General features: G+C 49.2%; 1 protein-coding gene and 1 long non-coding RNA gene across 3 annotated transcripts in view; one reads left to right on the forward strand and one right to left on the reverse strand.

Moving 5' to 3' along the window:
- Positions 1–26,893, forward strand: part of LOC115092963 (zinc finger protein 567-like) — a 1,005,854-nt gene that overhangs the window by 224,611 nt on the left and 754,350 nt on the right. The gene's annotated exons all lie outside the window — the stretch shown is intronic.
- Positions 1,137–21,195, reverse strand: LOC115093034. Its single transcript, XR_003857153.1, has 3 exons — positions 21,072–21,195; positions 12,022–12,069; positions 1,137–1,172 (listed from the first exon to the last, which is right to left on the reverse strand). It is a non-coding gene; the product is annotated as an uncharacterized LOC115093034 (long non-coding RNA).

A 26,893-nucleotide genomic window follows, 5' to 3' on the forward strand; every position in this document is an offset into this window, starting at 1 on the left:
TCCCTGCCACCACTATCCCAGCCACATTATGAAATCCTGTAATCCCTGCCACCACTATCTCTGCCACATTATGAAATCCTGTATCCCCTGCGCTCACTATCTCAGCCACATTATGAAATCCTGTAATCCCTGCCACCACTATCCCAGCCACATTATGAAATCCTGTAATCCCTGCCACCACTATCTCAGCCATCTTATTAAATCCTGTATTCCCTGCCCTCACTATTCCAGCCACATTATGAAATCCTGTAATCCCTGCCACCACTATCCCAGCCACATTATGAAATCCTGTAATCCCTGCCACCACTATCTCAGCCACATTATGAAATCCTGTATCCCCTGCGCTCACTATCTCAGCCACATTATGAAATCCTGTATCCCCTGCGCTCACTATCTCAGCCACCTTATTAAATCCTGTATTCCCTGCCCTCACTATCCCAGCAACTTTATGAAATCCTGTAATCCCTGACCTCACTATCCCAGCCACGTCATTAAATCCTGTAATCCCTTATGAAATCCTGTATCCCATACCCTCAGTATCCCAGCCACATTATGAAATCCTGTAATCCCTGCCCTCACAATCCCAGCCACATTATGAAATCCTGTAATCCCTGCCCTCACTATCCCAGCCACATTATGAAATCCTGTAATCCCTGCCTCCACTATGCCAGCCACGTTATTAAATCCTGTATCCCATACCCTCAGTATCCCAGCCACCTTATTAAATCCTGTAATCCCTGCCCTCACTATCCCAGCCACATTATGAATTCCTGTAATCCCTGCCACCACTATCCCAGCCACATTATGAAATCCTGTAATCCCTGCCACCACTATCCCAACCACGTTATTAAATCCTGTATCCCATACCCTCAGTATCCCAGCCACGTTATTAAATCCTGTAATCCCTGCCCTCACTATCCCAGCCACATTATGAATTCCTGTAATCCCTGCCACCACTATTCCAGCCACATTATGAAATCCTGTAATCCCTGCCCTCACTATCCCAGCCACGTCATTAAATCCTCTCTCTTGCCTTCCAATGTGAGGAATGCATCACTGCATTTGTCAGTCTGCCTGTGGGGATGGGTAGATTTTGGCCCATCTCACTTTATTTGCAATTCTGAAATAACACTTACTTTTCTCATCAGTATTATAGTCTGTTTTTGAAGAACCTGGAAAAAAAACAAAAGCTGTTTTTCAGATGAGTTTATATTGAAATTTAAAAACCAGAAAGAACCAGATGTGTTAAAATATTGCTTTTCATAGGGATATGCAGGGGACATGTTTCAGTTTGGTTTCTTTTTTCATTTTACTTTTTTTCAGGAATCTGTTGGTTTAGTTGTTTGGTTCATTTGACAAACCAAAATAAACATTCATATGTCGATCTATATTTATTTATTTATTTTATTTATTTAAGGGTTTTTATATACCGCAGTACGTAAAGAGATACATCACCGTGGTTTACATTTAACAATAACTTAGCAACAGGCTTTACATTGACATTATTAATAGGTATTACATATACTAAAATCAATATAACAGTTTTGACAGAAAACAGGCTGGACAGACTGTGGACCATCCAATAATGTATAACATGCAATTAAAATATTGATGTAATTATTAAACCTTAAAAAAAACAAAAAACCAACCAACACAAAAACTAAATAGTATCTAATACAAAACTAGTATCTAGGTTTGTATTAGAAATAGTATTAAAAATAGTATCTAATTGTATTAAATAATAAATAATAATAAATTGTATTAAATTAATAGTATCTTAATTAATAAATTGTATTAAATTAAATTAAATTAATAGTATAAATTAAATTAATAGTATCTTAATTAATAAATTGTATTAAATTAATAGTATTAAATTAATAGTATTATTTATTAAATAATAAATAATAATAAATTGTATTAAATTAATAGTATCTAATTGTATTAAAAATAGTATCTAATACAAAATAGTATCTAATACAAAACTATAACCAAGATATGCAATGGTTCTCCGATAAATTCATCTTCCTCACATCAAAGAGACCAATAAGAAAAATACACCAAGCCAAACTCGCGTCTTCTTCATTTAAACACATCAAACACGTTGCTACGAGAGACCGCTCATTCACTATTGCGGGAACCAACATCTGGAACAAAATGCCCACAGACCTGCGTCTAGAACCCTGCCATAAGAAATTCAAGCAGAACCTCAAAACCTGGCTGTTCGAACAAGCCTACACTCAATGATCTTTTCCTTTTTCAGAAATGCCAATTACTTGTTCCTTTTTATCGGATCCAATGCCACTCGGCAATTTTATTTTTCTCTCGCTGCTAAAATTTTACTTGATCGGCCTCATACCTCCCAGTTATTAGACTTGCCATTAACTATTGAATATGATTATCATCAATGTAATTGTTATTAGTTCTTAAGTTGTTCTTAATTTGTTCTTAATCGAGTTATTATGTACACCGTATTTCCTTGTCTTTTTGACTGTAAAGCTTGTTGCTGATTTATTGTTTATTGTGAACCGAGGTGATGTTATTAACGTGCCGCGGTATATAAAAAACCACGAAATAAATAAATAAATAAACAAACAAACAAACATTTTGGGGCCAAGTTTCAAATAGTTTAGGATCCTAGCTTTTTTAATTAGGCACCTACATTGGTCCTTCTGAAAATTTACTAGGACTGAATCCCTAAATTGAAGCTCCAGGTTTCATTAGGATCTGAAATTTAGGATCCTAAAATGTGGGTGGCTATGGGGGTGAAGTTAGGGCAGGGAAACAAAGTTAGGTGTCTAGCACTGGTTTTCTGAACTAGGCACCTAATTTGGGGCCAAAATCTATGCAAATAAACAGCAGGCCTACATTTATGTGAATTTAATTGAAAACATAGGCTTGTAAGTTCAGCTGAAAACAGGCGCTTAACTTAGGTATCTATCTTACAGCTAAATTCATGAAAATGCTATAAATATAGCAGAAATAGTGCCTGTGATAAAAGAAGGGGCGTGGTTAGGATAATTTCCTGTCTACCACATAGGCAACATCCAGAGAGAGAGAGAGCAAGAGAAAGCGCACTTTAATAGGGAGAGTAGGATCTAGCAATCTCTGAAGAATTTCTATCATTTGAATCAATGAAAGATACTACAAGAGTAGTTGATTTGTACAATGCAGTCAGCTAGAGCAGTGGTTCTCAACCTTTTTTTGGTGGGGACTCACATGCGTGACACACTGAACATGTGACCATTAAGGAGCTAAATATAAACATGCACTCTGCATCTACAGGAATCCCCTCAACCCCCAGCAATGAGAGCAGAGCAGATCTAGGGCATTATCCTGTACAACTCACCATACAAAAAAGATATTCTGGTTCTGAGGACATCCCAGTAAAAGCAAAACAAATTCCTTTTACTACCAGGCAAAATAGCCTTCCTTATGAAAAGAGAGTAATTTACCACTAATGCATATCCTATTGAGAAAACACAACAAATAAGATTGATACAAATGCCTGCATGCTAGTTAAATACCTCACCTCGGTCACACACCCTTCACCAGGTACAGAAAACCCACAAATTATAAATATGGAGACAGAAACTGGAATGGAAAACCAAAAAAAGCCACTCTGCATGCAGTGCAAACCTGGAGAAATGGAAAGAGAAATATAGCACCTAACAGACTCTCAGGATTTGCAATAATGCACACAAACTAATCCGCACAGTTACACCTGTATTATGGATTACACTCAAACAGTAACAACCCTATCTAATAAATACAACTATTAAACCAGGCCCTAAACACTAATACATTTCCTATTGGGAAAACTGAATAAGCCAAGCTGCTATAGAGCCCCACACAGAAATCATTGTAAAGCTATACTAAAAATGTTATAAACAGCTGCTGAACAGAATAATACCCAACAATTAAAAACTCATAAAAATTATTAAAACATATCCAAATATCAATAAAATATTTCAAAACAGCAGACATCGCATAATACCCAATAATTAAAATGGCAGTCAATCAAGAAAAATACATTTAAAAAGCCACCTTTACTTACCCTCTCCAGCAACTCTCCTACTCCTTTCCCTTCCAGGCCAATAGCACTCACCAGCAGCAGCAAGGGCTGCTGCAGCTCTGTCCTCACAGTACTCTTCCTTAGCACCCACAACCAGTCACTCACACACATACCCCCAATTAGATCCCCATGACCAGTCTCGGTCTCTCTCACACCAGTCATCTTCCTGACGAGTCTCTCTCTCACGTACGCATACTAGTCATCTTCCTGACTAGTCTCTCTCTCAATCACACTCATGGTCTCTTATATACAAGCTCTCAATCACACACAAATGCTCTCGCACTCATTCACACCAACTTTCACCCAGGCTTCCATTCACACCCACAAACACAAGCTCTCTCCCATGCATCCATTCACACCCACACACACAAGCTCTCAGCCAGGCATCCATTCACACCCACACACACAAGCTCTCACCCAGGCTTCCATTCACACCCACACACACAAGCTCTCACCCAAGCACCCATTCACACCAGCTCTCACCCTGGCACACACACACACAAGCTCTCACCCATGCATCAATTCACACCTACAGACACAAGCTCTCACCCAGGCTTCCATTCACACCCACAAGCTCTCACTCAAGCACCCATTCATACCAGCTCTCACCCATGTATCCATTCACACCCACAGATACAAGCTCTCACCCAGGCTTCCATTCACACCCACACAAATAAGCACTCACCCAAGCAACCATTCACATCACAAGCTCTCACCCTGGCACACACACACACAAGCTTTCACCCATGCATCAATTCACACCTGCACACACAAGCTCTCTCCCATGCATCCATTCACACCCACACACACAAGCTCTCAGCCAGGCATCCATTCACACCCACACACACAAGCTCTCACCCAGGCTTCCATTCACACCCACACACACAAGCTCTCACCCAAGCACCCATTCACACCAGCTCTCACCCTGGCACACACACACACAAGCTCTCACCCATGCATCAATTCACACCCACAGACACAAGCTCTCACCCAGGCTTCCATTCACACCCACAAGCTCTCACTCAAGCACCCATTCACACCAGCTCTCACCCTGGCACACACACACACAAGCTCTCACCCATGCATCAATTCACACCTACAGACACAAGCTCTCACCCAGGCTTCCATTCACACCCACAAGCTCTCACTCAAGCACCCATTCATACCAGCTCTCACCCATGTATCCATTCACACCCACAGATACAAGCTCTCACCCAGGCTTCCATTCACACCCACACACATAAGTACTCACCCAAGCAACCATTCACATCACAAGCTCTCACCCAGGCTTCCATTCACACCCACACACACAAGCTCTCACCCAAGCACCCATTCACACCAGCTCTCACCCTGGCACACACACACACAAGCTTTCACCCATGCATCCATTCACACCCACACACACAAGCTCTCACCCAAGCACCCATTCACACCAGCTCTCACCCTGGCACACACACACACAAGCTTTCACCCATGCATCAATTCACACCCGCACACACAAGCTCTCTCCCATGCATCCATTCACACCTACACACACAAGCTCTCAGCCAGGCATCCATTCACACCCACACACACACAAGCTCTCACCCAGGCTTCCATTCACACCCACACACACAAGCTCTCACCCAAGCACCCATTCACACCAGCTCTCACCCTGGCACACACACACACAAGCTCTCACCCATGCATCAATTCACACCCACAGACACAAGCTCTCACCCAGGCTTCCATTCACACCCACAAGCCCTCACTCAAGCACCCATTCATACCAGCTCTCACCCTGGCACACATTCACACCCACAAGCTCTCACTCAAGCACCCATTCACACCAGCTCTCACCCTGGCACACACACACACAAGCTCTCACCCATGCATCAATTCACACCTACAGACACAAGCTCTCACCCAGGCTTCCATTCACACCCACAAGCTCTCACTCAAGCACCCATTCATACCAGCTCTCACCCATGTATCCATTCACACCCACAGATACAAGCTCTCACTCAGGCTTCCATTCACACCCACACACACAAGCTCTCACCCAAGCACCCATTCACACCAGCTCTCACCCTGGCACACACACACACAAGCTTTCACCCATGCATCCATTCACACCCACACACACAAGCTCTCAGCCAGGCATCCATTCACACCCACACACACAAGCTCTCACCCAAGCACCCATTCACACCAGCTCTCACCCTGGCACACATTCACACCCACAGACACAAGTTCTCACCCATGAATCCATTCACAGCCACAGACACAAGCTCTCACTTAGGCACCCATTCACACCCACACACACAAGCTCTCACCCAAGCACCCATTCACACCAGCTCTCACCCAGGCTTCCATTCACACCCAAACACACAAGTTCTCACCCAAGCACCCATTCACACCAGCTCTCACCCTGGCACCCATTCACACCCATACACACCAGCTCTCACCCAGGCACTCATTCACACACAGACACACCAGCTCTCACCCAGGCATTCATTCACACACAGACACACCAGCTTTCACCCAGGCACTCATTCACACACAGACACACCCACTCTCACCAAAAATGTATTCTTTCTTCACTACAGGGATGGGCTCCAGTTCCGCCGCGGCTTTACTCCGGCGGGCCTTCTTTTTGTGCCACCTCGGGAATGGGCTCCCGTGGTGGCTTCGGTCGGGGTCGGATTTCCTCTTTGCAGCCACGGGCTGTGGCGACCTTGCTTGGTCGGGTTTCCTCTTCGTTGCCACTGGGATGGGCTCCTGTGGTGGCCTCGGTCAGGGTCGGCTTTCCTCTTCACCGCCGTGGCTATGGCAGCCTTGCTTCGACGGGGTCGGGTTTTCTCTTCGCCGCCACGGGGATGGGCTCCCATGGTGGCCTTGCTTGGTCGGGGTCAGGTTTCCTTTTCGCTGCCACGGGGATGGGCTCCTGTGGTGGCGTCGGTCGGGGTCAGCTTTCCTCTTCGCCGCCATGGGCTGTGGCGGCCTTGCTTCGACGGGGTCGGGTTTCTTCTTTGCCGCCAAGGGAATAGGCTCCCATGGCGGCCTTGCTTTGTCGGGGGTCCTTGCTTCGTCGGAGTTCAACACTTCTATTCCTCCCACCCCATCCCCGGGCATTCTGATGCCTGCCTCACCGGCCAATCAAAGGTTTCCTCCCTTCTTCCTACTCCCACTGGTAGGTAGAAGGGAAGAGGTTTCTGATTGGCCTGTGTGGGGGCAGGCAGAATGAAGGAGGCTTCCCATTGGGCAATAGGGGTAGGAAGAAAGGAGGCTTCCAATTGGCCCGCGGGGTCTGGAAAAAGAGAGAAGGGAAGTGCAACGGGCAATGGGACACCAGGAGACGCAACACATCTGCCGGTGTTTGGCGACACACTAGTGTGTCGCGACGCACCGGTTGAGAAGCGCTGAGCTAGAGACTGCACTATACAATTCTTCAGAGATTGCAAATTTGCAATAAATTCCTGACCATGTATGTAACATCACCCTCCCAAATCCATCCTGAGTTGAATGTGCGCATCTACAGTGCTAGATGGAAATATAGAGTCCTATTATCCCTATTAAATTGCACTTTCTCTCTTTCTCTCTCTCCCCTTCCCTCCCCCATCCTCCCTCTTCTGTGCATTAATCTACAGCATTCTGTGGTAGAAAATAGAAATATGTATTAACTCCTCCCACTTTTATCGCATGAATTAGACCCATTTAATGCATTTTCATGACTAACCATTAGGACCCTAGATTTAGCAACTCATCTTGTTTTTAATATCTCCTCCTAAATTAAAAAAAGCCACCTCCTGCAATCCCCAGTTGCTCCTGCCCCACTAAATTTGGTTAAACCATGGCGTTGGTCTCTGTAATATACCCATAAAACAGGTTGAAGCTGACTCTCCCTGAGACCGGCAACATTTAAAAATCAGAACTGGTGATTGCTCCTGCCCACTTAATTCTGAAAGATCCACAGCAGGTGTAATATGGCAGTGGGGGACCATGGTAGGGACTGCAGGGAGTGGCATGTTTTGTTGATATTGGTATTTTTTTCAGATGTGGCTTCTGCTTGGCCGCTGGAATGTACTAGCGTGTGATCTATGTGTTAAACTGGAGGACCTTCCTGAACAGGAAAGTTCATTAATGGTTCAGAGATGTTGAGAAATGTCCTATCTGTTAAAATTGTGAATTTTAATGTAAAGCATGTTCAATGGAAGTTCAATGCATATGTGAAATCCACTGAGTGGCAGGGAAATTCTTCCCCCAAAGGAAATGGAACAAGTAGGGAACTGCAAAGGAATGCCTATAAGCCCCTAATTAAAAGCCCAGAACCAGGCATTTAGTCTGGTCCACCTTAAGCCATAGAGAGGAAAGGAGTTTTGTTCGGAGGGCATTCTCCTTAGAAGAGAATTAGGCACAGGAAGGCCCCACATGAGCTGCGGGACCCCTCTACCCACCCCCACCCCCCAGCAAAGAACGAGGAAAAAGAGAGGGAGCAGCCCCAATCAGAGGGTGAGAGTGTGTGTACAGGTGAATGAGAGAGAGGGACCATAAATGTATGAGAGAAGGAGCATGTGTGGATGTGTATGAGAGACAGCAGGTGTGTATGAAAGCGAGGGCACATCTGTGTGTGAGATTGTGTGTGAGAGAGAACACCTGTGTGTATAAGAGATAGGGAGCTTGTATATGAGAGAGAGGGAGCTTGTTTCTATGCAAGAAAGAGAGACCATGTGTGTAAAAGAGAGAGGGAGCATGTGTGAGAAAAAGAACATATGTATATGAGACAGTGCGTGTGTGTGAGAGAGAGCATGTACGTATGAAAAAAGAGGGAGTGTGAGAGAGATCATGTGTGTAAAAGAGAGAAGGAGCGGGGTGAATGTGTGAGAGCATGTGTGTATGAGAGAGAGGAAACTGTGTGTGTGGGTATGAGCATGTGCATATGAGAGAGAGGGAGCATATTTGTGTGAGCATGTGTGCGAGAGAGAGAGAGCATGTATGTGAGAATGAACGTGTGCTTGTGTGTGTATATATGAGAGAGAGGTGAAAGTTTGTGTGCCCCCTTCCCCACCCCTACTAATCCACAGCAATCTCAGGGTGACTGGAAATGAACTGGGCCTCTGTTCAGCTCTGCCGTGTCATCTGTAGCTGTTTTCTGGGATTGCCTGCTATCATACCATCAAATGCCGCTGAACTTGACAACTTTACTCAGCTAAGCCGTTTCTGCGTGCGGACCTCACGACCCATCCCCATTGATGTCACCTGGGCGACAGTACAAATGACCTGAAGCGCCGTCGGATGAGTTGCATGCTGAGGCATCGCACGTCAAAGACACACAACAAAGGGGCGCACCCCTATCTATGCACCTTAGTGCGACCATTAGTGCTTATTCCCTCTTTACTTAAATTCTGTATACATAACCACTTTAATTATTTCCTTTAACTCTTAAGGTTTGTCTTATATATGCAAAAAAAAAAATGGAAATCCCGATAATCCTTGGTCAAGGAAAATGTGGCTGCCTTTGCAACAGGAACCATAAAAATAAGACTTCTGTCAGAAAATCTTTAATTAATATCATTCCTTCTTTCACCAAATCATTGCCCTGCTTTCTTCCATATCTTTACTAGTATGCAATGCCCAGTCAGTGAGAAAAAAATGCATTATCTAATCTCCAGCAGGGCCTAAATTAGCTGCCAGATTACTGAACTTCAAATTAGGGCCACTTAAACCACTCAGGGGTTAAGATTTCAGCAGTCGCCATAAGGCAAAATGCAATTTTTTTCCCTTCCAAAGACATTTCCTCATGTTTGTTAATTAAACATATTTATTGATGGGACAAATAAATAGGAAGGAAACTAAAAACATAAACCTGCTTAGGCAATAAGATCATTCTAAAGAGCTGTATCATTGCCACCAATCCAAAAGAAAATTAGATCCAGTTTTTCAAGCTCTTTCTGTTAAAGTCAACAGTTTGAAAATATTAGCTTTCCAAATTAACAGGTCAATACAGTAAAGTTCGGCCGCGGTTACCCTGTTTCTAACCCACCTTTTACTCACAATTTGGCCGCGTTAGTTCAACCTGCGATTCACTATCCCCTTTAACCCATTCTTACCGCCTCTTTAAATCAACAAGTAATCCCTTCCGCCCGCGGCATGTATATGAGATGTAAACGATCGGATTAGCAATTCCCCCCCATTCAGTAATGCGCGCCCCGACTATCGCCTTTTTAACCTGCAGTTTAGCCGCGCGTTTAACCTGCTAATTTACCGCTTACCCCTACCCCTGCGTTAGAGGCAGGGGTAAGGGTAGGCGGCAAACTTTCCCCCAAAAGAAAACCTAAAATCCCCTCCTCCCGAAGCGACTCGACATGTACAAACTTACTTTTTGTTGCTTTTCAGTCCTTTCAGCCTTCTCTGCCGTCTTCCGGAGGGGGCAGCCGGCGACGAGAGCGGCTTCCAGCGGCCCCCGCTGGCCCCCGCGGCCCCCACACGCCCATAGTGCACGGGCGCTCAAGCTAATGAAAGCACATGGACAGCCGTGCGTGACGTACGCCGTGACGTCACACATGCCCGTCCATGTGCTTTCATTGGCTTGATCACCCGTCAATTTGGGCGCTCTAGCAAGCGAAGCGCATGACGTCACGGCGTACGCTTCGCTCACTCTAGCCAGCGAAGCATACGCTGTGACGTCATGCGCTTCGCTGGCTCTAGCCATTGGCTTGAGCGCCCAAATTGACGGGCGCTCAAGCCAATGAAAGCACATGAACGCGCATGCGTGACGTCACGGCGTACGTCACGCACGCCCGTCCATGTGCTTTCATTGGCTTGAGCGCCCGTGCACCACGGGCGTGCAGGGGCCATGGGGGCCGGCGGGGGCCGCTGGAAGCCACTCTCGCCGCCGGCTGCCCCCTCCGGAAGACGGCAGAGAAGGCTGAAAGGACTGAAAAGCAACAAAAAGTAAGTTGGTACATGTTGAGTCGCTTCGGGAGGAGGGGATTTTAGGTTTTCAATATTTTTTTTTCAACATTTTACATGTCCAGTCGCTTCAGGAGGAGGGGATTTTAGGTTTTTAGGTTTTCTTGGGTTAAAGTTGGGATCCACTTCCTGGTGCCTGTCATTTCAAATGTCATTTGAAATGACAGGTACCAGCGTACCCAGGATACTGTATAGGCGCTGTATATAGCGCCTAAACAGTAAAATGGGTTGCGCGGGCCTGACGCTTCTTGAACGCGGCTTGTATTTGCAAGCTATTTAAATACAGTATCGAGCGGTAGGTGAGCCGGACTGTGCGTGCGGCAAACGCGGGTGAGCTCTTCCTACCGCTCCTTACTGTATCGGCCCGTAAGTAATTATATAATTGCCAGATTTGTAATCCCCTAATCCAAAACTCTCAGCAGAACTATAGCCGTGTCAGTACAATAACCCCCAAATATTTTAAGGATTTTCCCACCCATTTAACATTTGTTTATCCCATGCCTTTTGGAATTCCTTTACCAGCTCTTCCAGCAGGGAATTCCAAGCATCCACCACCCTGAAGAAATGATTCCTGATGTTGATTCTGAGTTGCTCCCCCTGGAGTTTCATATTGTGACCCCTGGTACTACTGCTGTCTTTCCAATGGGAAAGGTTTGAGGATGGTGCATCAGTAAAACCGTTCAGGTATGTGAAGGTCTGTGTAACCTGTCAGGTTACCTGTAAGCCCTGGGTCATGTCATGGTAGTGCGGTTAGTGAGGGAATAATTAGGGGAGGATTCAGTCATGTGCAAGGATGTCCCACTTCAGAGGGTTTATAGCAGCACTCCGCCAAGACCTGGGAGGGGGGGTGGTACCCAATCCCAGAGGTAACTTGTGTGTTAGGCTGAGTGCACTTTACTGCATCGGCCTCTATGTGTGAGATATGGACCTCTGGGAACTTATATCCAAGACTACCAGCCGGGGGTTGCATTAAATATAGGAATAAATAGTCTACTTACATTGTTTGCTTGTTCCAATTCCTTCACTTTGGCTTCCAGCTCTTTCACCTGTTTTATAAAAGAAATAGAAATCATAAATTTTAAAATATTCCGATTTTTTCCATAGAGAAACATGGAGTCAACATAATATAAGAATATACAGTAAAAATAAAATAAATGGCTTTATGCATATAAATGGTTGCGGGTTTGTGCACAAACATAGACATTAATGTGCACAAAAACAGGGGTTCTGGGGAAGGAGTTGGGGAGGATGTTGGATTGCCACACACAAGTTATAGAAACATAGAAACATAGAAATGACATCAGAAGAAGACCAAATGGCCCATCCAGTCTGCCCAGCAAGCTTCCACACTTTTTTTTTCACTCTCATATTTATCTGTTACTCTTGGTCTTTAGTAACCTTTTGGTTCTATTTCCCTTCCACCCCCGCTATTAATGTAACGTTTTGGTTCTATTTCCCTTCCACAGCCCCAGCTTCCAGAGGCCCTGCATCCTTTGCAATAGAGGAATACCGGAAGGCTCATCTGCATACTGCTCCCAGCATCCCCCAGGAGAGGAGTCCAGAAGTCACCGCAAGCGATCCAGGGATTGACGTCCACAGCCCCAGCTTCCAGAGGCCCCACACCCTTTGCAGTAGAGGAGGACCGGAAGGCTCATCTGCATACTTTTCCCAGCATCCCCGAGGAGAGGAGTCCAGAAGCCACTGCAAGCAATCCAGGGATTGACGTCCACAGCCCCAGCTTCCAGAGGCTCCACACCCTTTGCAGTAGAGGAGGACCAGAAGGCTCATCTGCATACTGCTCCCAGCATCCCCCAGGAGAGGAGTCCAGAAGTCACCGCAAGCGATCCAGGGATTGACGTCCACAGCCCCAGCTTCCAGAGGCCCCGCACCCTTTGCAGAAGAGGAGGACCGGAAGGCTCATCTGCATACTTTTCCCAGCATCCCCGGGGAGAGGAGTCCAGAAGCCACCACAAGCGATCCAGGGATTGACATCCACAGCCCCAGCTTCCACAGACCCCACACCCTTTACAGTAGAGGAGGACCGGAAGGCTCATCTGCATACTGCTCCCAGCAACCCCCGGAAGAAGAGTCCAGAAGTCACCGCAAGCAATCCAGGAATTGATGTCCACAGCCCCAGCTTCTAGAGGCCCCGCACCCTTTGCAGTAGAGGAAGACCGGAAGCGCGCGCCGAATCTCAAACCCTTCCATTAACTGAGTGAAGATTAATTTAACAGTGGTTAAAGAGGATTGGTAAGTATAGCTTTCAGAAATTTTTGGGCTGATAAAAGTTTGGTGAAAGGTGAAATTAAGGGATATATTCTTTAGAGTTTATGTGTGTCTGAGGTAATAAGGAAGCCAGAGATAGTTAATTCTACTGTCTGTATTTCGCACCCACTCAACCTTTGATTTTTAGGCACGAGACACTTTCTCATTAAAAATCAGTCAGGGTCCTATCTAAATCATAATATTGTACCAGCCCTTATTGAAAGTTTAATCATCCCCTTGTAGGAAACAGCTGATTAATTAGTAGATTCACCTGTAAATTTAAACTACTCTCATTCCAACTCCCTTAGTATTCTAAATTTAACTAGGAATCAATAAAACTAAGATGAAGGCAGCAGTCCAGCAGCAAGAGGGGGCTTTCCAGTCTTTTGCATTGAGTGTCACATGTATGATTTGTTACCTGTCGGTGAGAGATTGTATGTGTGCACTTGGTGCAAAGAGCTCCTGGCTCTCAGGGAACAAATCCGATCTCTGGAGGCTAGAGTAGCAGACTTGGAGGAGCTGAGGGAGACAGGGAGGTACATTGATGAGACTTTCAGGGACATAGTAGCCAAGTCCCAAATCCAGTCTGGCAGCCCCAGTGCTGCCTTGATCAAAAAGGTCTCCAGTAGGAGATGAGCACCTCAGAAGTGGAATTTTAACCCACACCTACATCAGGAAACCAGAACACCCAGCAAAGGAAACCTGAAGACTTGAGTCTGGTGCCTTAGACCACTCGGCCATTCTTAAAACATAAACAAACACACACACTAAATAATATACTCCAATAGTATACTTCTCCCAAAAACCTTTTAAAGAATTCCCAAGCAGAACTGGAGAAATTACTTACCTGATAATTTCTTGATTAACTTGAACTGGTTGATTGACTATAGCTGGAGACTGCCAGTGTACTCAACCGGAAAGCGTCGACACCCGGCAGGGTGGATGCCCTAGATAAATGAAAACGTGTCTTACCCTTGAATCATTTGAAAGACCATGCGTAACGGCAGCCAAGGGTGGGATGCTGAGTCCATCTGACTACACTAAGGAAAACGAAATTATCAGGTAAGTAATTTCTCCATTTTCTAGCGTGTAGCAGATGGACTCAGGATCAATGGGATGTATAAAAGCTACTCCCGAACCAGGTGGGAGGCTGCCCGTGACCCACTTAGTATTGCCCTTGCGAATGCCGTGTCCTCCCGAGCCTGAACATCCAGACGGTAGAATCTGGAGAAGGTATGGATGGAGGACCATGTAGCCGCCCTGCAGATCTCGGCAGGAGACAGCATTCTAGTTTCTGCCCAGGATACTGCCTGGGCTCTGGTAGAATGGGCCTTGACCTGTAGAGGTGGTGGCTTGCCAGCTTCTACGTAGGCCGCCTTGATGACTTCCTTGATCCAGCGGGCGATGGTTGCCTGCGAGGCCGCTTCCCCTTGTCTCTTTCCGCTGTGAAGGACAAAAAGGTGGTCCGTTTTTCGTACGGGTTCCGACATTTCCAGGTATCTGGATAGGAGTTTGCTGATGTTGAGGTGGCGTAGCCTACGGGCTTCTTCCGAATTCTTCAAGCCATCCATCGTTGGTAGCGAGATAGTCTGGTTAAGGTGGAAGTGTGAGACCACTTTGGGGAGGAAGGAGGGATCGTGCGTAGTTGGATGGACCCCGGGGTGAGTGTGAGGAATGGCTCACGGCAGGACAGTGCTTGTAGTTCCGAGATGTGGCGGGCTGAACACACTGCCAGCAAAAACACTGTCTTTAAGGTTAACAGGTGGAGGGACAGGCCTCGGAGGGGTCTGAAGGCAGTTCCCACTAGGAAATCCAAAACGAGATTGAGATTCCACAGAGGTACCGGTCACTTTAGTGGTGGGTGAATGTGTTTGACTCCTTTCAGGAAGTGTGACACGTCCGGGTGAGAAGCTATGCTGTCGCCCTCGCTCTTGGAGCCGTAGCATGACAATGCGGCCACCTGTACCTTGATGGAGTTGAGGGACAGACCCTTCTGTAGTCCATTCTGTAAGAATTCCAGGATCACGGGAACTTTAAATGAGCGTGGCTTGATGTTGTGGTCTTCGCACCAGGCTTCAAATACTCTCCAGATCCTTATGTACATTAACAATGTGGAGAACTTGCGTGCTCGAAGGAGAGTGTCGATTCCCCCCTCCCCGAGTATCCGCTCTTTCTCAGGCGGGCTCTCTCAATGGCCAGACCGTAAGAGAGAATTGAGCTGGGTCCTCGTGGAGGATCGGACCTTGTTGTAGCAGGTCCCTGTGTGGGGGCAGGGGTAGGGGGTTCCCTGCCAGCAGTCTTCTCATGTCTGCGTACCAGGGTCTTCTTGGCCAATCCGGAGCAACCAGAAGAACTAGCCCCCTGTGTAGTATCTTGTAAATGATTGTGCCCACTAGGGGCCACGGCGGGAAGGCGTATAGTAGGGTCCTCGCTGGCCAGGTCTGTACCAGGGCATCGATCCCTTGGGACTGTGGTTCCTGCCTGCGGCTGAAGTATCTGGATACTTGGGCGTTGGATCTGTTTGCCAGAAGGTCCATGTCCAGTGTCCCCCACTGATTCACTATCATTTTGAAAGCTGCGGATGACAGCCTCCATTCTCCTGGGTCTAGACTTTCCCTGCTGAGGAAGTCTGCCGTGATTTCTTTCCCGGCGATGTGGACGGCGGAGATCTCCTGGAGGTTTGCTTCTGCTCACGCCATCAGGGGATCTATTTCTAGGGACACCTGTTGGCTTCTGGTTCCCCCCTGCCGGTTGATGTAGGCCACTGTTGTGGCATTGTCTGACATTACTCTGACCGCTTTGTTTCGAAGTCTGTGAGCGAACCGTAGACAGGCTAGTCTGACTGCCCGTGCTTCTTGGTGGTTGATGTTCCATCCCGCCTCTTCTGCATTCCACTGCCCTTGGGTGGTTAACTCCTCGCAGTGTGCTCCCCATCCTCGTAGACTGGCATCTGTGGTGAGTTGGGTCCAGGTTGGGAAGGTAGTCTTGATCCCCGGCTCATGTGGCTGGCCTGCAGCCACCACCGTAGCTGGGTCCGAACTCTGCCCGGGAGTGATAGACGTACGGTGTAGTTCTGGGACCATGGGCTCCATCGTGATAGAAGTGAGCGCTGTAGGGGCCTCATGTGGGCTCGCGCCCATGGCATAACTTCCATGGTGGATGCCATCAGCCCGAGGACTTGCAGGTAATCCCATGCTGTGGGATGAGGATCGCTCAGCAAGGTTTGCAGCCGGTTCCACAGTTTTGATCTCCTTCTGGGAGTCAGGCTGACCTTGTCCTCTTTGGTGTCGAATCGGACTCCTAGGTATTCCAGCGATTGTGAGGGCTGTAGGGAGCTTTTGTTTGTGTTGACCACCCATCCTAGGCTCTCCAGTAGAGTTATGACTCTGCTGGTTGCTTGGCGGCTTTCCTCCGGTGACTTTGCCCTGATCATCCAATCGTCCAGGTAAGGGTGAACGAGGATTCCTTACTTCCTCAGTGTTGCCGCCACCACTACTATTACCTTGGTGAATGTCCGGGGTGCTGTGGCTAACCCGAAGGGTAGTGCCCGGAACTGGTAGTGACGGTTCAGGACTTTGAAAAGTAGGTAGCGCTGGTGTTCCTGATGAATTGGGATGTGTAGGTAGGCCTCCGAAAGATCCAGGGATGTGAGAAACTCTCCCGGTTGTATCGCCCTTATTACGGATCGTAGGGTTTCCACGTGGAAGCGGGGAATCCTCAGGTGGCGGTTGACCGACTTGAGGTCCAGGAGGGGCCTGAATGTTCCTTCTTTCTTGGGGATGATAAAATAAATAGAATAATGTCCAGTATTTATTTCTTGTAGAGGCACTGGGGTTATGGCCTCGAGGGCCAGTAGTCTGGACAGTGTAGCTTCCACTGCCGCCCTCTTGAAGAGGTCGTGGCAGGGGGACTCCAAGAACTTGTCCGGAGGGGTTTGTAGAAAATCCAGGTAGTACCCCTCCCAAATGATGGCTAGGACCCACTCGTCTGAAGTTATCTCGACCCATCTGCGGTAGAATAGGGCTAGTCTGCCCCCTATGGCTTCTTCCCTTGGATGGGTCAGCTGAATCTCATTGTGGGGTGCGGCTGGGGCCCGTACCTGAGCTGGTTCCCCTCTTGTTGTGCTTGTTCCGAAAGGACTGGTTCCTGCCCGTAAGGCTTGGTGCTTGATAGTTGCTCCTGTAAGGATTGAAGCGCTGTGAACTTCTGCCCCTGGAGGACCTGGGGAAGGGTCGCTGGTTTCTCTTCGTCTTATCCTCCGGCAGGCGCAGCAATGGGGACTCGCCCCATTTGTCGGCCAGTTTCTCTAGTTCACTGCCGAACAAGAGGGATCCTTTGAAGGGCATCCTTGTGAGGCGCGTTTTGGAAGATGCGTCGGCTGACCAGCTTCGGAGCCAGAGTTGCCTCCTAGCCGCCACCGCAGATGACACTCCTCTGGCCACTGTGCGCACTAGGTCGGAGGCGGCGTCCGCGAGGAATGATACTGCTGGTTCTATGTCTTCTCCCGGGGTGTTGTTCCTGGTTTGTGATAAGCAGGCACGTGTCACCACGGTGCAGCAGGCCACAATTTGTAGAGACATAGCGGCTACGTCAAATGACTGTTTGAGGATTGATTCTAGATGCCGGTCATGTGCATCCTTGAGCGCTGCTCCTCCCTCCAGTGGGACAGTGGTGCACTTAGAGACCTCGCAGACCATGGCATCAACGCTTGGGCATGCAAGAAGATCTTTGGTTGCCGGGTCCAGGGGATACAGGGCTGCCAAAGTTGTCCCCCTTTGAATGTGGACTCCGGAGCATTCCATTCCAGGTCAATCAGCTGTTGTGCTGCTTATAACAGAGGAAAGTGGTGAGAAGTCTGGCGAAAATCCTCCAGCAGGGGGTTCGGTTTAGGTTCCCCCGAAGTACCTGGGCCCGGGATAGCAAGCTCCGTCAGACATTGGTTGACCAGGTCCGGGAGCTCGTCCTTTGTGAAGAAGCGTCTCATGGTTCGGTGAGGCTCTGTCCCCGGGGGGAGCTCCCCCTCTTCTTGGAGGTTCGGCTTCCTCCTCAGAGATGTCCATGTCCCCATAGGTGGGGCTACTGGGTAGTAGGAGCCTGTGCCTAGGTCTTGAAGGGCCTGGGACATGAGGGTCCTCCGGTGGAGCATGTGGCTGGTCAGCCAGAGGTTCAGTTTGCATTTGAACAAAGGTGTGAATCCCCTTGAAGAACTCCACCCATGAGATCGACGCTGGGTCCAAGCTGAGGGGCGCTGGTTCCTTGGGGGTCCCCATCTGTGGGGAGGTCCCCCTGGGATCTGCTAGGTCTGGGGTACCCCCTGAGGAGCTAGAACTCGGCCCTGGGTGGGACTGGCTCTGAACTAGATCTCCCAGGGCCTCCTCACACTGCGTACACAGGGCGTCGGCCTCCTCGCTTTGTGCGGCTCTGATATTGGCGCGTAAACTCTTATGTGCTCCGGTGCGCTTAAGATGAGCGTGTAAGTTGTGTGCGCAGCTGAGCGTCCAGCCGTAGATATGCGCCCGGCTCTGTGCGTGCAACTTATGCGTGCAAGGTTTTATGTGCATGTAAGTCTATGCGCACAAGTGCTTTGTGCGTTTAGTTTGGAATTGTGCGCTCGGGCCGAACGGCGAACGGCACGGTGAATAGGGCCAAGATGGCAACAGCGAGCACACGGGCGATATGGCGACCCCCTCGGAGAGTCTCCACGTGGGTAGACCCTCTGAAACAGCCGAGGCCTGGCCCTGCTAGGGCAGATCAACCAGGTGGCACTGGTCCCAGCCGGTGACCTGTGCTCCTCCTCGATCCTCGGAGACTGGATTCAAGCAGAAGATTTCTACCTTACCTTGTCTTCGGCGCTTCCCGGTTTCGACCCGGGCGGTCTCCGGCTGTGGGGGGAGAGCGCAAATACCTTCACTGCCGCGCTCGAGGGTGCACCCGCTGCCTCTCAGCCACGCCCGAGGATCGGGGGCTAGGTCCTCGCCGCGATTCGGCCGCCGGACCGAGGCTTACCTCCGAGGGACCACGGAAATCACCTCGGAAATCTCAACTGGGGGAGGGACCCGAGGGTATCACCGCAGGAGAGCGGGGCTCGTCTTCAGGTAGGTTTCTTCTTTAAAATTTGGATTTTCTTCTTTGAATTTGGTTCTAATGCTGTGAGAGCGTGCAGATAGTCCCTAACTGCTATGGAGATGGAAAATACTGAAGAGCTGCACTTCCTGCAGGGGTATATGTACTAGGGGCTGACGTCAGATTGAATTCTGATCCGTCTGCAACTGCTAGCAGGAGTACACTATACCCATTGGTCCTGAGTCCATCTGTTACACGCTAAGAAATTACTGATTCCTTTCAACACCAGCAAGGTGATCCTCTCTTCTCAGTGCTGCCCTATGGCAGAAGCCAGAGACTGTATCGGTGAGGGACAGGTGGATATTAGGCTATAAAAAGCCACAAAAAGGGTGGCACCAAAAGAAAGACACCACTGGGGAGACTGACAAATATGCAGTTCACTCCGCAAACTGCAAATTAATCGGTACCAAGAAGGCTGGACCTATTTGATAAGTCCTTCCAGGAAGTAGATGGAAGTGCTTTACTTTACTCCCTGTCTGAGATTCCTGCAAGGATAAATCATCTGCTAAAGCATGGTCTCTGTTTGGAGTTTACCTCACTACACTGAAGAACCCTGCAGAGGAGAACCATTTTACTAAAGCATCGGCTGTGCTAGGGACCATTATGATTTCATTTCAACCTGTGGAAATGCTGGGATCAGCACAGTACCAATGACATAGGAAAATGCAGGAGGGAGGTCCTGTAAACCAAATTTAGGGTTTAAGGTAGAAAACTGAAATCCTGAACCTTCAGAGTAGCATTCTCAGAAATGCTCCCCATTCCACGTTCAGGACCCCAGATTCTGGCAGAGCTCAAGCGTCTCAATGCATGGATGAGATGATGGTGTTAGGAATTGAGTGGATCCTTGCTGCTGGTACTAACCTTTAAAAAGGAGATAAAGCAGATTTTAAACTGGTTGATGGGGGAAAGCCAAAAGTAGTTTATAATCATATGGTTCTGAATGATGTATCTTTGAAGTTTACTAAGACAACAGGGAAAATAGGGCATCCCAGTAGACAGGTTGCAATAAATGCCAAAGTGGACAAGGTATCTTTAAGTAAAGTGCAGAAAGATTCCAAATTACTCCATCCACTGATGAGAAGGTTCTTAATACAAACAAAAAACATACTTTGAAATGTCTGTATACAAATGCTGGAAGTCTAAAAATTAAGATGGGAGAGTTAGAGAGTATAGCATGGGATGAAGAGGTAGATATAATTGGCATCTCAGAGCCCTACTGGAAGGAGGATAACCAATGGGACACTGTGATACCAGGGTACAAATTATATCGAAATGATAGGATGGATCAAATTGGTGGAGGGGTAGTGCTATATGTTAAAGAGGGCATTGAGTTAAAACAGGATAAAAGTTCTGCAGGAAACAAATTGCAATGTTGAATCTTTATGGATAGAAATTCCAGGTAAAAAAGGGAATAAAATAGAAGTGGGGGGTGTTTTACCATCCACCTGGCCAGAGTGAAATAACAAACAATGAAATACTTAAATAAATTAGGGAAGCTAACAAAATCAGCAGCCCAGTAATAATGGGTGATTTTAATTAGCCCAGTATTGACCGGGTGAATGTTACATCAGCACATTCTAGAGAAGTAAAGTTTCCTGGATGACACTAATGACTGTGTGGCCGGACTGCCTGACTTGGGTCCCTGCCCTCCTGACCTTACCTGGCACAAGGATGTATGGTGTAAACCAGAGAAAAAAACAACGGGACTGGTGACAACTGTTTCACTTTAAATCCAGCCTGAGACTTGTGCTGTTGCAGAAACCAGCGGGTATCTGATTACAGCAGGCACAGGAAGTTCAGTTACTATCATGAGCCAATGGGGAGCCAGCTCATTACCCGAGAGAGGATGAGAACTTCAGACCAATCAGAAAAGAGAAAAAAAACAAACAAAGCCTAAGGCAGGAGGAATCAGGGCTGGGAGTGTTGGGGTAAGGAGCCTCGCTACCAAGCTGAGCTAGACCTTAAGGGACCTAGATAACATAGAGGAGAGATATCAGTGTTGGAGAGAGAGATCACAGAGCTGTGCTTGGGAGAGGATCCCTCCCCTCCCCACTTTGACTACAGCTACCAGGAGACAGAGTGCACAGCAAAAGGAGAGTCCAGGAGCTGCAACTACAGGATGCTGGGAGTTTACATCCTCCCCACTAACAGGTCGATAATCTAAGGCCGCGGTAAAAAGAGTGCGGCAGTGCCTGGCGCACCCTCGTTCCCCGCACGCACAGTTCTCTTCACCTACCGCTCGATACTCTCTTCTAATTGCATGCAAATGCATGCCACGTCTGCGAAGAGTTAGGGAAGCGTTAGGCCCGCGCAACCCATTTTACTGTATAGAGCGCCTATACAGTAACCTGGGTGCTCGGGCCTAACGCTTCACGGCCACGCTGGTATCTGTCATTTCAAATGTCATTTGAAATGACAGATACCAGGAAGTCGGGATTGCCGTCCCCTCTCCCCTCCTCCCGAAGCAAAAAAAAAGTTGCGAGAGAGAGGGGAGAGGACAGCAATCCTACGCTCGGAAGCAGGGCGCGAAAAGCAGGCTTGCTCCGGGAGGAGGGAAGAAGGGACTGGCAGTGTAAAGCGGCAAAGCGACTTACTTTTTGCAGCACCTTCCGGACATCGGACGACCTCTCCTGCCTCCAGCTGCTCGTGAAGAAGCGCTAAGGACGCGTGAAACTGGACTGTATCGCTGGATCGCCTTACGCGTCCGAATTGTGCGCTCCCAGCACGTTACAGATGGGAAATCTTCAACCGCACGTTACAGTATCGACCTGTAAATTGTTCAGCAGCAGCAGTACAACGGGTTATGCTTTCGTTCTTTGTACCTGCCTTGCAATATTGACATCAGACTGTTGCATCAGTGAGCTGCCAGATAAACACTGCTTTTAGCTACAAACTTTTTCACTCCCTGCATCAGGGCAGGGAACCTCTGTGTTTCTCCTTCTTTGGAGCCTCTCTAAGACTGGAGCTTCCCCAGAGAGTGCCACTACGTTTCAACTCATACAGCCTTCATTGATTATGCTTTAGGGGGGTATCCACTTCTTGGACTGGGGACTATGAGAGGATCAGTAGAACACATTCTGATACACTGGTATGAGAATTACCCTTAGAGTTATGGGTAAACAAAAGTTTTCCAGAGTGCAGTCTAAGCAGGCAAATCAACAGACTGCTATGGAAAATTCAAGTTGATCCTTGTCATGGCTGACTTTGCAGGTTGCAGATTTATTAGCAAGTAATATTGGGCCATTTCATGACTGTTATGCTTATTGGCTCGTGCTAGTAAAGGAAAATTAGTTTCTTACCTGATAATTTTCGTTCCTGTAGTACCAAGGATCAGTCCAGGACACCTGGGTTGTGACTCCGCACCAGTAGATGGAGACAGAGCAAAACTTGTGGGCGGAGCCATATATGCTCCTGTGTCAGTCACAGCCCCTCAGTCATACGTAATGTCAAAGTAGAAGATTCCATAAGGCAACCATAGCGAACCATACAAACTTGCTATTTAAACGGAAATAATTCCGACACCCCCATAAGAACCAGACTCCCCAACCGGGAGAGCGAATAACCAAGGGGTCAGCTTACTGAAAACCTCGATGAGCGGACTCCCCGTTACTTTAACGTAGCACTGCGGGCGGGATCCTGGACTGATCCTTGGTACTACAGGAACGAAAATTATCAGGTAAGAAACTAATTTTCCTTTCCCTGTACGTACCAGGATCAGTCCAGGACACCTGGGATGTACCAGAGCCAACTTACCGAGGGTGGGAAGCAGAGAGTCCCGCTCGGAGTACCCCCTCTTCAAACCCCCCAGAATCAGTAGCCTGCATATGCAATCGGCAGTGCCTAATGAAAGTGAGTAACGATTTCCAGGTGGCCGCCCTGCAAATCTCTTGAGGTGACACCTGAGAAGAGTTCACCCAAGACGCGGCGTGGGGACACGTCGAGTGAGCCCTGAGAACCACTGGAACCGGTTTTCCCCCTAATAGATATGCTGAGCCAATGGCCTCCTGGAGCCAATGGACGAGCGACATCCGGGAAGCCGCGGCCCCTTTCGCTGAACCTGAAAACAGAACAAAAAAGGTGACCCGTCACCCGGAAAGAATTGGGGACCTCCAGATAGCGCAGGAGAGACCACCGCACATCCAGCTTCCGCAAACTTTCAGTTTCGGGTCTGAGGACCCCCGTACCGCAAAAGCGGGAAGCGCAATAGACTGATTCAGATAAAACGCCACCACGACTTTGGCAAGAAGGAAGGGACCCTTCGCAAGGAGACCCCAGAATCGGAAATACACAAAAACAAAACGGCTCCCGACAGGAAAATGCCTGCAACTCCAAAACTCGCCGTGCCGAGAGGATCGCGACCAGGGACACAGTCTTCAACGTGAGATCCTCAAGAGTCGACCGCCTCAAAGGTGCGAACGGCGCCGAGCACAGAGTAGAGAGAACCCAAAGAGGTTCCAGGACGGACAAGGATGACGTAAGGGAGGACGGAGGAGCTGGGAGGTTCCGCGAACCTTTTCCCCCGCAAACAACCAAGTGCCGCCACCTGGACTCGCAGAGAACTGCACACTAAACCCTTGGCAAGGCCGGCCCGGAGGAACGCTAGGATATCGGAAACGGAGGCGGAGGTAGGATCCACCCCGCACTCTACGCACCGATCCTCAAAAACACCCAGACTCGGACATACGCCAATGACGTGGAACACCTCCTGGACCTCAACAGCGTGGCTACCACCGCAGCTGAGTAACCCTTACTCTTCAACCGATTCCGCTCACAAACCACGCCGCGAGACAAAAGTGATCCATATCCTCCCAACAGACGGGGCCCTGACGGAGGAGCCCCGCAATCCCCTGGAGACGGAGGGGGGCTTCCACCGACAACTGCATGGGGTCCGCGAACCACGGACGCCGCAACCACTCCGGTGCTACCATGACCATGTTGGACGGGTGCAACTCTATGCGCCGAAGAAGTGTGCCTATCATCGGCCCCGGGGAAAACACCCACAGCAACAGAACCGTCGGCCCAGGAAGAACTAACGCATCGACACCCTCGGCTCTTCTCACTTGACGTCGGCTGTAAAATAGTGGGGCCTCCGCGTTGTGGTAAGCGGCCATCAGATTCATAAGGGGCATCCCCCACTTCTCGCAGATGAGAAGAAAGGCGTCATCTGCCAGCTCCCACTCTCCGGGGTCCAGGTGATGACGACTGAGAAAATCCGCCTGGATGCTGTCGACTCCGGCAATGTGAGACGCTGCGACGTTGCTGAAATGTTGCTCGGCCCAACTCATCAAGAACTGAGCCACCTCCGTCACCAGTGGGCTTCTTGTCCCTCCTTGGCGATTGATGTATGCCACGGTGGTCGCATTGTCCGACAACACTCGGACCGCCTGTCCCCGAACCAACGGCAGACAGGACGGCAGCGCCAGGCGAGCCGCTCTGGTCTCTAGCCGGTTGATGGACCATTGCGCTTGCGTCACTGACCACCGGCCTTGTGCGGACTTGCCTAGGCAACCCGCTCCCCAGCCGGAAAAACTGGAATCCGTGGCCACCACCGTGCAGCTGGGAACTAGCAGGGACACACCGCAGGCGAAATGATGTGAGTTCAGTCACCAGGACAGGCTGGATCTCGCGTGAGACGTGAGAAGAAGTGGCAGAAGAAACTCCTCGGAAAACCGGGTTCCAGCGGGATAGCAACGAGGACTAGCAGTCGTAGAGACAATAACCGCCTCACCCGAGACTGAAGCTTGCATATCCGGTCCTGGGTGAGGAACTCCTTGCCCTGTTTCGTGTCGAATAAAGCTCCAAGGTATTCCAAGAACTGGGGGGTACCAGTCGACCCTTGCTGAAGTTGACGACCCAAGCCAGCGACTGCCAGAGCTGTAAGACCCTGGTCCCTGCCAGACGGCACTGGGTCTCGGACTTGGCTCCAAACAACCAATCGTCCAAATAGGGATGAGCCAGGAACCTTCCCGGCGGAGCTGCGCTGCCACCACCACCATCACCTTTGTGACGGTCCGAGGGGCCGTAGCAAGACCAAGCGGAGGCGCCCGGAACTGGTAATGCTTTCCCATAATGCAGAACCTGAGAAAACGGTGGAACGACTGCTGGATACAGACATGGAGGCACGCTTCCGTAAGCTCCAGAGAGGCCAGGAATGCACCTGGACGTACCGAGGCAATCAGCGATCGAATCGCCGTCATTTGAAGTGAGGAACGCGAAGACATTGGTTTACGCCCTTCAGATCCAAGATAGGCCTTGACATGCCTTCTTTCTTTGGCACGATGAAATAAACGAAGTAACAGCCCTTGCCTTGCTGACCGGGAGGTACGGAGGCAATAGCCCCCCAGGCACCCCAAGCGTCGAAGGGTTCCTAGCACTGCTGCCCTCTTCTCCAGACACTTGCAGGGCGAGACCAGGAACTTGTCGGATGGAGTTCGAGCAAAATCTAACGCGGAGCCGTGTCGTATCACGTCGAGGACCCACTGATCCGTCGTTACCTTGGCCCATTCCCCGAAGACTACCGTCAACCTCGCCCCGATGTTTGGAACAACGGCTTGAGGTTGAAGCGAGGGATGGGCCGGCCGTACCTTATGGCGAAGCTTATTGCGAAGCCTTGGGCCCCGTTCCTGACGGGGTCCCTCCTTGTCTACCAAACCGATTCCCCCGAAAGGACTGCGGCCACTGAGAGGAGCGAGAGAAGACTGACCTGTAGGAAGACCCTGCAGACCTCTGAGGACGCGACCTACCGTTTCCCCGAAAACGGGACCGACCAGTGAATAAGGACCAAGCTCTGGACCTGTCCTCAGGCAACCTAAGCCCTGTGCTCCCCAAGAGACAGCATCAAATCATCCACCTCCTTGCCGAACAACAGCTTGCCCTTGAACGGCAGCGCATCCGCCGCCCAAGTGCGCGGCCACAAAAAAAAAACGGCACGCCGAGACGGAAGGCACCATGGCTCGCACCGATGTGCGAAGAAGATCATGTAAAGTCTCCGCTCCGTACGCGATTGCCGCCTCCAAACGATCCGTCTGTGATGACTCCTCTGCAGACCGATTCGCGTTGGCCTGAAGAACCGGAGCCCAGCGCAGACTGGCCCACATAACGAAGTTGGTACAGATGGCGGGCTGGACCCCCAAAGCTGAGACCTCAAATCTCTTTGAGCTGCACCTCCAGCTTCCTGTCCTGTATGTCTCGGAGAGCAGTAGCCCCCCCGTGACAGGGATCGTCGACCTCTTCGTCACCGCGGGGACTGCCGCATCCACCTTCGGGAACCGCAGTAGATCTAAAGCATCTTCAGGGAGCAGATAGAGCCTATCCCTAGCCTTACTGATCTTGAGGCCGAACTCCGGTGTATCCCATTCCCGAAACAGGATATCCGTAGACGAAAATGAAAAGGAAATGCCATTGCTGGGCCCGTGAAACCCCACAGTACCGGGTCCAAGTGGGCTTCCTGTCGGGCTACCACCGGCGGCGCAGCTATCCCCA

This window comes from Rhinatrema bivittatum, chromosome 1, assembly GCF_901001135.1.
Source record: "Rhinatrema bivittatum chromosome 1, aRhiBiv1.1, whole genome shotgun sequence".
Lineage (NCBI taxonomy): Eukaryota > Metazoa > Chordata > Amphibia > Gymnophiona > Rhinatrematidae > Rhinatrema > Rhinatrema bivittatum.